This window comes from Stenella coeruleoalba, assembly GCF_951394435.1.
Source record: "Stenella coeruleoalba genome assembly, chromosome: 9".
Taxonomy (NCBI): Eukaryota; Metazoa; Chordata; class Mammalia; order Artiodactyla; family Delphinidae; genus Stenella; species Stenella coeruleoalba.
This window is the reverse complement of record NC_137155.1, coordinates 73,112,928-73,128,755: the sequence shown is the minus strand read 5'-3', so window position 1 is coordinate 73,128,755 and position 15,828 is coordinate 73,112,928. Positions and strand designations below refer to the sequence as shown.

The 15,828-nt window shown below is 39.2% G+C and overlaps 1 pseudogene across 1 annotated transcript; it reads left to right on the top strand.

Moving 5' to 3' along the window:
• Nucleotides 1-1,915, top strand: LOC307191186 (asparagine synthetase domain-containing protein 1-like; annotated as a pseudogene). Its single transcript has one exon. The product of its transcript is annotated as an asparagine synthetase domain-containing protein 1-like (transcript).
• The last annotated feature ends 13,913 nt before the right edge of the window (nt 1,916-15,828 follow it).

The following is a 15,828-nucleotide window of genomic DNA, read 5'->3' as shown; positions in this document are numbered from 1 at the left end:
ATGGGTGGCATTTGTTGTGCAGTAAGCTTTTCTGTTGAGCATTTCAGCAAAGATTTGAAAGAGGATTTACTGTGTAATCTTAAATGGTGGGGATCCAATAGTAGTAAACAGTTGTTAAAGTCTAATGTTAATTACCAGTGTTTATTTTCTGGTCATGTCCTTCACTTAAGAGGGGTGTTGACCGCCCAGCCTGTGGAAGATGAAAGAGGAAATGTATTCCTGTGGAATGGAGAAGTCTTTAGTGGAATAAAGGTTGAAGCTGAAGAGAATGATACTCAAATAATGTTTAATTATCTTTCCTCTTGTAAGAATGAATCTGATATTTTGTCACTCTTCTCAAAAGTCCAACGTCTTTGGTCTTTTATATATTATCAAGCATCTAGTCATTCTTTATGGTTTGGTAGGGATTTTTTTGGTCATCTTAGCTTGCTTTGGCATTTTAGTAATTTGGGCAAGAGTTCCTGTCTCTCTTCAGTTGGCACCCAAACATCTGGAGTGGCCAATCAGTGGCAAGAAGTTCCAGTATCTGGAATTTTCAGAATTGATCTCAAGAATACTTCCATTTCCAAATCAGTTGTTTTAAATTTGTATCCTTGGAAATAACTCTAGGGAGGATGCTATCAAAGAATGTGTTAATAGCCTGACTCAAATTTCAGCAGACTTGTCAACATTTATATCAGTGGTAGCAAATGAAGCCAAACTGTATCTTAAAGAACCTGTTGTCCCTTTAAATATGACGTTGCCACAAGCTGCATTTGAGATCCACTGCAGTAGCATTTCCAGCGTCCCACCGACGAGAGACCCTTCAGGTCTTTCTTATTGATGGACACATGAAGGAAGGAGTTCAGCAGTTCATTGATGTCCTGAGTATTGCAGTCAAGAGACATGTCTTGTGTTTACCTAGGAATGAAAACCTGACACCAAACAAAGTTTTGAAAACTAGTAATAGAAAAGCAAATGTTGCAATCCTATTTTCTGGGGGGATTGAGTCCATGGTTATTGCAGCCCTTGCTGACCATCATATTCCCTTAGGTGAACCAATTAATCTTCTTAATGTGGCTTTCATGACTAAAGAAAAGACCATACCAGCTAGTTTTAACAAAAAAGGGAGAAAACAGAAAATCATTGTGAAATGCCCTCTGAAGAATCCCCTAAAAATGTCGTTGCTGCTGCTAGTCCTGGTGAACAATTCAACATACCAGATCGAATCACAGGAAGAACAGGACTAAAGGAATTACAAGCTGCCAACCCTTTTCGGATGTGGAATTTTGTTGAAATTAATGTTTCCCTAGAAGAACTGCAAAGATTAAGAAGAACTCGAATATCCCACTTCATTCAGCCTTTGGATATAGTGTTGGATGATAGCATTGGCTGTGCAGTATGGTTTGCTTCTGGAGGAGTTAGTTGGTTAGTGACCCAGGATGAAGCAAAACCATATTAGAGCAGTGCAGAGGTAGTTCTTACTGGAATCGGTGCAGATGAGCAGCTTGCAGGTTATTCTCGTCATCGTGCCTGCTTCAACACACACGGGCCAGAGGAATGAATAAGGAAATTGCGATGGAACTGGGTTGAATTTCTTCTAGAAATCTTGGTCGTGATGACAGTTATTGGTGATCATGGAAAAGAAGGAAGATTTCCTTTCCCGCATGAAACTGTCTCCTTTCTAAATTCCCTACCAGTTTGGGAAAGGGCAAATTTGACTTTACCCCATAGAATTGGTGAAAAACTGATTTTGCATCTTGCAGAAGTGGAACTTGGTCTTACAACCTCTGCTCTTCTGCCAAAATGGGTCATGCAATTTGGATCCAGAATTGCAAAAATGGAAAAGAATAATGAAAAGACATCTGATAAACGTGGAAAGCTCCAAGTCATTTCTTTAGAAAACCTTTCTGTTGAAAAAGAGATTAAAATGTAATATTTCATAGTGTAACATTTACTGAATGATGATTTTAAAAAAATAAAATACTCTGCTTCTTTGAAAACAAACAAAAACACCTCAACAAATATTAGCTAACCAAATTCAACAATACATGATTAAGTATACTGTTATCATAAATTTATACCATGATCAAGTATGATTTATTCCAGGCATGTAATGATGGTTCAATGCCTGCAAATCAATCAATGTGTGGTACACCACATTAACAAAATGAAGGATAAAATCATATGATCATCTCAATAGATGCAGAAAAAGCACTTGACAAAATTTAACATCCATCCCTGATAAAAATGCTCAATAAACTGAGTATGAAGGGAATGTACCTCAACACAATAAAGGCCATATATTACAAGCCCAGAGCAAACACTGTACTCAATGGTTTAAAAAAAGAAAGAAAGAAAGAAAGAAAGCTTTGCTTCTAAGATCAGAAACAAGACAAAGATGCCAACTCTTGCCACTTTTATACAACAGTGGAAGTGCTAGCCAGAGTAATAGTCAAGAAAAAAAAAAGCCATCCAAATTGAAAAGGAACATGACATTTGCATCTATTTGCAGGTGACATGATATTATATATAGAAAACCCTAAAAACTCCACCAAAAAAAAAAAACCTGTTAGAATAAATGAATTCAGTAAACTTGAAGGATATAAAATCAATATACAAAAGTTAGTTGCATTTCTATACACTAATAATGAACTATCAGAAAGAGAAATTAAGAAAACAGTCACATTTACAATTGCAAAAGAATAAAATACCTAGAAATAAATTTAACCAAGGAGGTGAAATACATACACACTGAAAACTGTAAGACATTGATGAAAGAATTTGAAGAAGACACAAATAAATGGAAAGATATTCCATGCTCATTAATTGGAAGAATTAACATTGTTAAAATGTCTCTACTACCCAAAGCAATGGATAGATTCAATGTAATCCCTATCATAATTTCAATGGCATTTTTCACAAAAATAGAATACACAATCCTAAAATTTTTATGGAACCACAAAGGCACTGAATAGCCAAGGCAATCTTGAGAAAGAAAGAAAAAGCTGGAGGCATCGCACTTCCTGATTTCAAACTATACTACAAAGCTATAGTAATCAAAACAGTATAGTACTGTCATAAAAACACACATAGACCAATGGAACAGAATAGAGAGCCCAGAAATAAGCCCATGCACATATGGTCAATTACTTTACCACAAAGGAGCCAAGAATATAAAATAGGGAAAGGATAGTCTCTTCAATAATGGTGTTGGGAAAACTAAACAGCCACATGCAAAAGAATGAAACTGAACGAGTATCTTACTCCACTCACAAAAGCAATTCAAAATGGATTAAAGACATGAATTTATGACCTGAAACCATAAAACTCCTAGAAGAAAACATAGATGGTGAGCTCCTGGACATCAGTCATGGCAATGATTTTTTGGATATGACACTAAAAGGAAAAGCAACAAAAGCAAAAATTAAAAAGTGGGACTACATCAAACTAAAAAGATTCTTTATATCAAAAGAAACAATTAACAAAGTGAAAAGACAACTTATGGAATACGAGAAAATATTTGCAAGTCATTTATCTGATAAAGGGTTAATATCCATAATACATAAAGAACTACTACAACTTAATAGAAAAAACAAATTAATTAATAAATGGGAAAAGCATCTGAATAGACATCCTCACAAAGAAGACATACAAAGGGCCAACAGGTACAGGGAAAGGTGTTCAACATCACTAATCAGTGAAATGCAAATCAAAACCACAATAAGATGTCCCCTCACACCTGTTAGAATAGCTATTATCAAAAAGACAAGAAATAACAAGTATTGGTGAGGATGTGGAGAAAAGGGAACCCTTGTGTACTGTTGGTGGGAATGTTAACTGGTACAGCCACTATGGAAAACAATATGGAGGTTCCTCAAAAATTAAAAATAGAACTACCATATGATCCAGCAATTCCACTTCTGGACATTTAACTGAAGGAAATGAAATCACTAACTCAAAAAGATATCTGTACCCCTGTGTTTATTAAAGCATTATTCACAATAGCCAAGACATGGAGACACCCTATTAACACATGAACGGGTTAAAAAAAATGTGGTGTGTGTGTGTGTGTGTGTATATATATATATATATATATATATATATATATATATATATATATATATACACACATACACACACACAATGAAATACTATTCAGCCATAAAAAAGGAAATTATATTTTTTGTAACAACATGTATGGACCTTGAGGGCATCATGCTAAGTGAAATAAGCCAGACAGAGAAAGACAATTACTGTATGATCACTTCTATTTAGAATCTTAAAAACAAAAAACTAAAAACACCAAACTCATAGATGCAGAGAACAGATTGGTGGTTGCCAGGAGTGGGGAGTGGCTGAAATGGGTAAAGGTGTTTTAAAAGGTACAAACTTTCACTTATAAATAAGTCCTAGGGATGTAATATACAGCATAGTGACTTTAGCTAACCATACTGTATTATATATTTGAAAGTTGCTACTACAGTAAATCTTAAAAGTCCTCATCACAAGAAAGAAAAAAATTGTAACTATATGTGGTGATGAATGTTAACTAAACTTACTGTGGTAAACTAAACTTGTTGTGGTAATCACAGTACATACACATATCTAATCATTATATTATACACCTAGAACTATTTGTATGTCAATTATATCTCAATTTTTAAAAAGCAGTAATTTGAGGGTAGTTTTTTATGCAGCAATAGATAACTGGAAAATTATTTATTGTATTATTTCTTTAGTGGTTAACAGAGAGATCACAATATTTATTCTTGACTTAGAGTACATATTAAATATGGTTTCATAATAATGCATTTTTATTTAGTTCAAAATACAGCTGAGCCTTGAACAACTTGGAGTTGAACTGCATGGGTCAAGTTATGTGCAAATTTTTTCCAATAAATATATACTGCAATACTACACAATCCATGGTTGGTTGAATCCATGGATTCCTGGATCCAGAGGGTCAACATAAAGCTATACATGGATTTTTTGACTGTGCAGGGATTGGCATCCCTAACTCCCATGTTGTTCAAGGGTCAACTGTATTTTCCTTGAAACTTTTTACTTGACCCAGAGATTATTTAGAGGCATGCTGTTTAACTTCCAAGAGTTTGGAGATTTTCTTGATTTCTTTCTATTACTGATTTTCCACTTAATTCCATTATGATCAGGGAAAACATTTTGCATGATTTCAATTTTTAAAAAAATTTAAAGTTTGTTTTATTACCCAGAATGTGGTCTGTCTTAGCAAATGTTTCATGTTCATTTGAAAAGAATGTATATTCTGCTGTTGTAGAGTGACATTCTATAAATGTGGACTATATCCAGTCAGTTGATGGTATTGTTGAGTTCTATATCTTGCTGGTTTTCTTTTTCTTTTTCTTTTTTTAGGTCTTGCTGATTTTCTATTTGTTCTATGAACTACTGAGAGTGGAGTGCTGACATCTCTAATTGTATATTTGTCTGGTTTTTTCTTCAGTTCTGTCAATTTTTGCTTTATATATTTTAAAAATCTATTGTTTGGTGCATACACATTTAGGACCATATTTCCTCTTGGTCAATTGACCCTTTTGTCATTATGTTATATCCCTCATCCCAGGTAAATGTTTTTGCTCAGATATCTACTTTGATATTGATATATCTACTCTAGTTTTATTTTAATTAGTGTTTGCATAATTTATCTTTTTCTATCCTTCTCCTTTTGAACCTACCTGTATTATATTTGAAATGAGAAGATGTGGCACATATATACAATGGAATATTACTCAGCCATAAAAAGAAATGAAATTGAGATATTTGTAATGAGGTGGATGGACCTAGAGTCTGTCATACAGAGTGAAGTAAGTCAGAAAGAGAAAGACAAATACTGTATGCTAACACATATATATGGAATTTAAGGGAAAATAATGTTATGAAGAACCTAGGGGTAAAACAGGAATAAAAACACAGACCTACTAGAGCATGGACTTGAGGATACGGGTAGGGGTAGGCGTAGGCTGTGACGAAGTGAGAGAGTGGCATAGACATATATACACTACCAAACGTAAAACTGATAGCTAGTGGGAAGCAGCCGCATAGCACAGGGAGACCAGCTCCGTGCTTTGTGACAACCTAGAGGGGTGGGATAGGGAGGGTGGGAGTGAGGGAGACGCAAGAGGGAAGAGATATGGGAACATATGTATATGTATAACTGATTCACTTTGTTATAAAGCAGAAACTAACACACCATTGTAAAGCAATTATACTCCAATAAAGATGTAAAAAAAAAAAAAAGAAAAAAAAGAAATGAGATACTTGTGTTTTTATTCATTCAGACAATCTTTGTTTTTAAATTTTTGTTTTGGGAACACATATATCTTATATAATAGTTGATTTTTTAAAATTTATGTCTACTATTTGTTTCCTGTTTATTCTATTTTTCATTCCTCTGGTTACCCTTTCTTGCCTTCGTTTGAATTATTTAAACTTTTAATTTATTATGTTTTTTTCTACATCTCTTTGTATAGGTTTTTTAGTGGTTGCTATCAAGATAATGTTAGTTATACATCACTTTTTGCAGTACATAGAATCAAATTTTACAACTTTCAAAGTTAGCACCATAGAGTCAATTTACCCTCCCTAGTTGATATGGTAGTTTTTAAATATAAGGTATTACCTCTACATACAGTGAAACCACTATCACACACTGTTGCTATTTTTGCCTTCAACCATCAAACATATTTTAAAGAACTGGAGAGAAGTAGAAGTTTATAATATATACCCAGCTATCTACCATGTCTCTTGAATTCTTTTCATTCCAGATTTTCCAAGTTTCCTTCTTGAATCATTTCCCTTTTGTCTTAAAAACTTCCTTTAGCATTTCTTTTAAAACAGGTCTGCTGACAATAAATTCTCTTTGATTTCATCTGAGAGTGTCTTTATTTCACTTTCATTCATGAAGGTATTGTCACTGGATATAGAATTCTGGGCTGAGGGTTCTTTTCCCTCAGAGCTTTAAAAAATACTGTTTCATTCCCTTCTGCTTTCACAATTCCTCATGAGAAATCTACAGTCATTCAAATAATCATTTTCCTTTGTTCCCCATAAGTAATGCATCATCTGTCTTTGTCATCATATAAGATTTTGTCTTTGCCTTTAGGTTTCAGTAGTTTTATTATTAAGTGTCTTGGCATGGATTTCTTTTCTTTTTAACTTTTAATTTTATATAGTTGATTAACAATGTGTTAGTTTCACATGTACAGCAAAGTGATTCAGTTATATATATACATGTATCTATTCTTTTTCAAATTCTTTTCCCATCGAGGTTCTTACATAATACTGAACAGAGTTCCCTGTGCTATAAGTAGGCCCTTGTTGGTTATCCATTTTAAAAATAGCAGTGTGTACATGTCAATCCCAAACTCCCTAACTATCCCTTTCCCCCACCCTTCCCCCCGGTAACCATAAGTTTGTTCTCTAAGCCTGTGAGTCTGTTTTGTAAATAAGTTCATTAGTATAAATTTTTTTTAGATTCTGCATATAAGTGATATTATACGATATTTCACTTTCTCTGTCTGACTTACTTCACTCAGTATGATAATCTCTAGGTCCGTCCATGTTGCTGCAAATGTCATTATTTCATTCTTTTTAATGGCTGAGTAATATTCCATTGTATATATGTACCACAACTTCTTTATCCATTCCTCTGTTGATGGATATTTAGGTTGCGTCTATGTCTTGACTACTGTAAACAGTGCTGCAATGAACATTAGGGTGTATGTATCCTTTCAGACCATGTTTTTCCCTGGATATATGCCCAGGAGTGGGGTTGCTGTATCATATGGTAGCTCTATTTTTAGGTTTTGTTTTTTTTTTTTTTGCGGTGCAACGGAGCAACAGGCTCCGGACGCGCAGGCTCAGCGGCCACGGCCCATGGGCGCAGCTGCTCCGCGGCATGTGGGATCCTCCCGGACCGGGGCACGAACCCGTGTCCCCTGCATCGGCAGGCAGACCCTCAACCACTGCGTCACCAGGGAAGTCCTATTTTTAGGTTTTTAAGGAACCTCCATACTGTTCTCCATAGTGGCTGTACCAATTTACATTCTCATCAACAGTGTAGGAGAGTTCCCTTCTCTCCACACCCACTCCAACATTTATTGTTTGTGGATTTTTTGATGATAGCTATTCTGACTGGTGTAAGGTGATATCTCAATGTAATTTTGATTTGCATTTCTCTAATAATTAGCAGTGTTGAACATCTTTTCATGTGCCTCTTGGCCATCTGTATGACTTCTTTGGAGAAATGTCTATTTAGGTCTTCTGACCATTTTTTGATTGGGTTCTTTGTTTTGATGATATTAAGCTGCATGAGCTGTTTGTAAATTTTGGAGACTAATCCCTTGTCAGTCACATCATTTGCAAATAGTTTCTCCCATTCTGTGGGTTGTCTTTCCATTTTGTTTATGGTTTCCTTTGCTGTGCAAAAGCTTTTGAGTTGAGTTAGGTCCCATTTGTTTATTTTTATTTTTTTTTAAATTTCCATTACCCTGGGAGACAGATTGAAAAAGATATTGCTGCAATTTATGTCAGAGAGTGTTCTGCCTGTTTTCCTCTAAGAGTTTCATAGTGTCAGGTCTCACATTTAGGTCTTTAAACTATTTTGAGCTTATTTTTGTGTATGGTATTAAAGAATGTTCTAATTTCATTTTTTTTTACATATAGGTAGCTGTCCAGTTTTCCCAGCATCTGGCATGGATTTCTTTGGGTTTATCCTGTTTGGAGTTTTCAAATCTCTGAACTTTTCAAATCTCTAGGTATATGCCTTTGACAAAATTTAGGAAATTTTTAGCCATTAGTTCTGCAAATATTTTTTGTTGCAATAGACTGTTTATCATCTCCTTCCAGGAGTCATGACACATTACACCTTTTGGAATTGTTTCAGAGATTCCTGAAGCTTTGTTCATTTCTTTTCACTCTTTTTTGTTTTTTCCTTCTTTTGTTAGGACTAGATAATTTCTATTGTTCATCCTTGAAGATAATATATCTTCAAGTTCACTCACACATTTTTCTACCATCTCAATATTGCTACTGCCCTTATTCAGTGAAATATTTCACCCTCTCACTGTGGAAGATAGTACATATATTTTTCCGTTCTAAAACTTCTGTGTGGTTACTTTTTCCATTTTGTTTCTTTGCTGATATTTTCTATTGTCCATTTGTTTCCAAAGTATTCATCATTACTTCTTGGAGCATTTTCATCATAGCTGCTTTAGAAGTCTTTGTCTGATAATTTCAACATCTCCGTCATCTCAGAATTAGTGTCTGTAGATTGTCTTTTCTATTTGAATTGGAACGTTACAGGTTTTTGTATGCCAAGTAATTTTGATTGCATCCTGGACATTTTGAATAGAATGTTAAGAGAATCTAGGTCTTGTTTAAATCCTATGAAAAATGTTGATATTCTTGTTTTAGCACACAATCAACCCAGTTGGGTTCAGGCCAAAAATTCTGACCACCTTTCTGTGTCTAATGTCTAATGGTCTGTTAGACATTCTTATGCTGTATCTTATTTTATGTTCTGTATTTTATACCCTTTTAATTCTCTCTGTGAATTAATCTGGATACTTTTTATTCACCTCTTCTGGTTTACTAGTCCACTGTTTTGCTGATTCTAGATAGTTCCTCAATCCATCTATCTAATTCTCAATTTCAGTCTTAACTTCCCTCCTCCCCTCAGTTCTAGGAGTTTTATTGAAGTCTTCTGTATGGGTTCCAGCTCTCTGTTAAAATTACTTGTTATTGTTTGAACTTTTATTTTATTTTTTAAATTAATTTATTTTATTTAATTAATTGTTTTTTAAGCCCCCTGCATGGGGGCTTTTCTCTGGTTGTGGTGAGCAGGGTCTACTCTTCGTTGCAGTGCGTGGGCTTCTCACTGTGGTGGCTTCTCTTGTTGTGGAGCATGGGCTCTAGGCGTGCGGGCTTCAGTAGTTGTGGCACACAGGCTCAGTGGTTGTGGCTCACGGGCTGTAGAACGCAGGCTCAGTAGTTGTGGCACACGGGCTTAGTTGCTCTGCGACAAGTGGGATCTTCCCGGACCAGGGCTCGAACCCATGTCCCCTGCATTGGCAGGCGGATTCTTAACCACTGTGCCGCCAGGGAAGCCCTGAACTTTTAAATTTCAGTTATTTTGCAGTCCTCAGATAAATCAAAACTCTAAATTACTTGTGGGTCTATTTCTATTTCTGTTGATTTGCTTACTGGGTTTTTGTTTGTTTTGTAACTTTTAGACTTGATGCTACATATAATAGATGAAAATTTGTAGAGACCCTGAATGAAATTATGTTCCTCCAAGGAGGGTTGAGTTTTCTTTTGGCTTGCAAATAGAGTACCTATGACTCACTTTGATCCTGTCAAGAGTTGGTTTTAGACTACTGGGGTGCTCTGTTTCAGTTCTGCCCTTGCTTGTGGAGTGTAGTCCTTATTCCCAAGGTAAGGGGAAGAACAAAAGAAGAGCTCCTCTTTCAATTGTGAAGGATATTTTCACTGATTGTAGAATTCAGTGTGAACCATTTTTTCTTTTCAGCATTTTAAAGATGCTGCTCCACTGTCTTCTGGCTTCCATTATTGCTAGTGAAAAGTCAATTGTAATGCATATTCTTGCTCCTCTATATTTAATGTATCTTTTCCCTCTGGCTGCTTTAGAGATGTTTCTCCCCCTTTTTGATTTTAAACTGTTTGATCAAGATGTATATACGTGTGATATGCTTTTTTTTTTTTTTTTTTTTTTTTTTTTTGAGGTACATGGGCCTCTCACTGTTGTGGCCTCTCCTGTTGCAGAGCACAGGCTCCGGACGCGCAGGCTCAACAGCCATGGCTCACGGGCCCAGCTGCTCCGCGGCATGTGGGATCTTCCCGGACCGGGGCACGAACCCATGTCCCCTGCATCGGCAGGCGGACTCTCAACCACTGTGCCACCAGGGAAGCCCTTGCTTTGTATTTATTTTGCTTGGCGTTTTCTGACCATCTTGGGTCTGTAAATTGATGTGTTCTATCATATTGGACAAATTTGGTGCAGTATATCTTCAAATATTTTTGTCACATTTTTCTCTCCTTTCTTTCTGGAACTTCACTTGCACATGTATTTAAACTGCTTGGTCTTGACCTGCAGATATCTGATGTTACATTTCTTTAATTGTCAATATCTTTTCTTTCTGTTTTTCAGATTATATAACTTCTATCTTTAAGTTTATTGTCCCTTTCTCCTGCCAATTCCGTTCCATTGTTATGCCCATTCAGTGAATTTTTCATTTCAGATATTGTACTTTTGGTTCTAGATTTTCATTTGTTTCTAATGGCTTTCATTTCTCCACTGAGATTCTCCATTAGTTGTTCATTGTGACCTTTAAATACTTGAACATAGTTATAAGAGTTATGCTAAAATTTATTTCCTGCTAGTTCCTCCAACTGAGCCTTCTCAAAGTCATTTTCTTTCGACTGCTTTCTCTTAAGTATGGATCACATTTTTTCTGGTTTTTCACTTGCCTATTAATTTTTTATTGTATGCTTGACATTGTAAATGATACAATGTTATCTTCCTTCAATGGGTGTTGGTTTTATCCTTGTAAATTCCCCTTGGCCTGTCTGATTTGTTTTTATTCTTTGTTACTGCATGTGATATGAGGAAACAAAATTTTGAATTTTGTTCTAAGACATGCTTTTTATACTAAGGTATGACCCTTAAAGGATGCCTTTCTGGCATCTCAGATGAATGCCTGAAGTGCTTAATAAGGTCTCTCTACCCCACTGAGCTGGAACTCCAATGTCTCTCAACGCTGCATGACATGCAGAAAGCAATTTCTGCTAGGCATTAGAGTCTTCTCATGGCTATATTCAGCCCAGCTCTTGACCAAGGACACATGGTGAATCACCATGTAGACTTTTGGGACCCTCTCTTTCACAGCTACCTAGTTTCAGATATTCTACCCTGCCAATTTCAGCTGCTTCAGCAGCCCAGACCTCTACTCCCTCTATCCTTAACTAAGACTACTGCTCTGTTTCCACTTTCTTGAACCCCCAAAAAAGTGTCCTTCAGCAGAAAACTCAGGACAGTTATGGGATAGTTGTGGAGCACACCTCAGGTGTTTTCCTTCTGTCAAAGATCATAGCTGTGTGCTGTCTATTACCCAATGCCTGAAAAGATTTGCCTTATCATTTTGTCCAGTCTTATATTTTTTTTCAGTAGGAGAACAAGTCATGTACCTATTACTTTCTCATGGCTGGAAGCAAGTCTTTGGTGCACATTAATTTAAATGCACACTGAGATTTAAATCATTGATATTAGAACTTTTTATAAAATCAATTTTTTTTTTTTTTTTTGCGGTATGCGGACCTGTCATTGTTGTGGCCTCTCCTGTTGCAGAGCACAGGCTCCGGACGCGCAGGCTCAGCGGCCATGGCTCACAGGCCTAGCCGCTCCGCGGCATGTGGGATCTTTCCGGACCGGGGCACAAACCCGTGTCCCCTGCATCGGCAGGCAGACTCTCAACCACTGTGCCACCAGGGAAGCCCTCATAAAATCAATTTTTGACAAAGATTAGCTAAGAGTGTGCTTAATAAAAATTTTAGGAGTGACTAAAGGGGAAAGCGGTTAATGCCTTTAAGGGCATTGAAAACACACTTCAAATTTCAAACTTAATCTATATTATTATGTATATGATGCTCTTAGTTGGATAGACTTAGCAAGTAAAAAAGTTTTAATGATATATATTGTTTTTATTTGATATATTACCTCTGTTGTTATATATATGATACTACTAGATTTAGAAAGTTATATATATATATTTTTTTTTCTTTCCCATTGTTGACCTTTTGTTAATACACAATGTTCTTTCTTAAGGTCATTGATTCTAAGTTGGAAATACTAGACCTTTGAATCACTGGTTAGTGAGTAGCTAAATTAAGAGTCACTGCGTTAGGAAGAAACCAGTTCAGACTGAAACACATACGACTATTTGGTTGAAGAAGTAACTGTCCATTTTTAAAGGGTGGAGATGGTTTGGTAGTAAATTAGTTCTCTCTCTGCCCTGGGAGATTAGACAAACAATGGATCTAACTAAGAAAATAGACTGACTCATTTGGCTACAATGCTATACTAAAGTTACAAGCAAACTAACATTAATATCCAGAAAGAGAATTGGGTTCTGTATACTGTAAATGAATTTTACAGTCAATTCAATGAGAATTCTCACTGAAGAAACCAAAAATCAGATATTGAATTCATAGATCTAAAGGCACTCTGAACCCTGTCTTTCCTAATTCATCATCTGCTATAGCAAGGCTATAGTCATGTGCAATTTACTTAAATATTTATCAACTCTTCCTTAGGATGGTAGTTTTTATTGGAGAAGCAAGGTTTGTAATAACTTTCTTTCCTCTTAATTTTCTTGAGCATTTCCCAACTTCTTCTAGTAGTGAACACTCTATCTGCAAAGTGCACAGGTACAGATGAGGAGGAAGAAAAGTCAGACTTGTTGGGCAGGAAGCGAAGTTGTACAGGTCTAATAGTAGGTCATAAGTGAATAGGGGTGGAGAATGTGAGAGAAATGGAATCACAGATCTGGAAGGGACAAGTCACGTGGTCCAGACTGCCTCTAGACAGGTCGGGAAGGAGTGTTTGGGTGGACCTTTTTCACATCTGGATTTAGTTTCTCTTGAACTTTTTCAGCAGTTGCCATTCACCAAGGCTGATTTCTTCTCTGCAAGTCATGAGGTACTTCTCCTGCCCCAGGATAAAGCCCTTTGGAGTGGATTTAATTAGTTTTGGGGATGGTCCTGTTCTTATTCCAGGAGGTCTGTTTCAGGTTTAGGTCATTCCATTGGCCTCATCAACAACTGAAGGGCAGATCTCCTGGCCACTCAATAATTCCCTGGGCGGAGAGGAAAGGCCTCTAAGCTGATAGTCATACTCCATGTATTTCTAACTCCCCTCAGCTGGAAGAACATGATGTGCTGAGGTGGGTGGAGCTTTGAGTTGAGCTTTTTAGGTAGTTTCAGGTCTCACTGTCCATGAGAGAAGCATACAGCTGCCTACCTTTCCCAACATACACATCCACATCCCTACATTATTCACTGGTAGAAGTGGAGAGACTGTGGACGAAGGAGGATGGAAGTGAATTTTAACTTATTCTTCTGCTTCACCCAGGGAAGAGGTTTATGAGCATAAGCACAGAGGTTAATGAGATATTTCTTGCTCTTTGATGCCCATCACATCACTCGCCCCGTCTCCCCCAACCTCCTATTCACACACACACACACACACACACACACACGAGCTTGTGCACGCACTGTGAGCAGAAATACAACCCCCACCTCCCCTGCCCCTCCCTCCCTCCCGGCACAGACCGATCAGAACTTCCCCTGGGTCGCGGCCCAGCGATATGGAGCGGCCCTGGCGCGGAGCCCTGCTCTTCCCGAGTCGTGGGTGGCGCGGTACTTGTTTCCCTCCCCTCCCTTTCCGGACCCAAACGGGGATGTATCTGGGTCAGCCTGGGAGGGGCCGGACCTGCCAGGGACCAGCGGGGGAAGGGGCGGAAGGGGGTGGCGATGACAGCATTTTTCAGGTTTTTGGCATTTCTGAGATTCGCCCCGTCCAGCTTCTCACCGCGCTCGCGCCTAGCGAGGGCTGATGCTCCGGCCAGTCTCGGCTCTAGCAGGGGGTGGGGGGAGAGCCGGTCTTTCCTATCTGGACGGCCACCCCTTCACGCCCTGCGAACAATGCAGCGCCCACCCCACCCCCAACACGCACACACATTCCCCATTCCCCAAGGCACGCTCCGCGGGCGGGCGGCGGGTTCCTCCGCCCCAGGAAAAGAGCAATGGAACAGTTCACGGCCGCCGCGAGTTCCTGGTCTTCCTTCCTTTCCGGTGATAAACGGCGGGGCTACAAGCCAGTTGCTGCTCAAGATGCTCCACCCGCGGGCTCAAGCCTGTCTCTCTTGGCCCTGCGGGGGCCCAGATCAGGACCGATAGTCCCTTGACCTCCGCAAGGAGCAAAAGCTGAGCGCCAGGGCGGCAAGAGGCGCGACCGGTGCTGGGGCGCAGACCCTCGGCGGGCTCCTGCTGCCTCAGTTCCTCGCTGCATGATCTTTTGCGCTCTACAGCGCCGTGGAGGAGCTGGGTGTGCGTAAACACCGCATCTTCCCCAGACGTTTTGGCCGAGGACGCCTGGGTGAGGTCCGGAGGGTCAGGGACCTTCCCGTTTCCCCTCCCTTGGAGCTCTATATATAAGCCCAGCACCGTGGAATCAAGGCCACAGGTCTTCACTTCCCTGAGGCCTGAACCCTCCCTCTCCAACCTTGCCCTGCTTAGCTCCAGATTTACGAGGGCTTGCTCCTCCTTTCGGTATTAGGAAGAGAAGCGGAGGGATGAGTTGAAAATCATCTCTGGATTCTTGCCTCCTGTACACAGCTGTATCCCTATCCTCTCCCTCCTTTCCCCACATTGCCCGCTCGGTGACTTATGTTTGCCGGAGGGTAGCCTCGCCTATCCGGAGCGCTCGGTCCTGTGGCGGGGCACCCACTGATGCTCTTTGGCCCGGAGCTTCCCGAAAGGTGCCTGCCTCCGCGGGTGCTCGAGGCCACGCAGAGGTGCTTCTCCCTCCCCGCATCACCTCACCCACAGACCTCTCTTGCCATCATTTCACCCACCCTTATATAAAACCGCGCGACCCACCCCCCCGCCATCCTACCCGGCGCAGCGCCCCCTCCCTTGGCTGCGCCTGGGCGGGCGGGCGGGGAGCTGAAGGGACCGGGGCGCGCGGGAGGCGCGCAGAGCTCTCCGGCAGCCCGCGCTCGCCGCGCCTGGGGA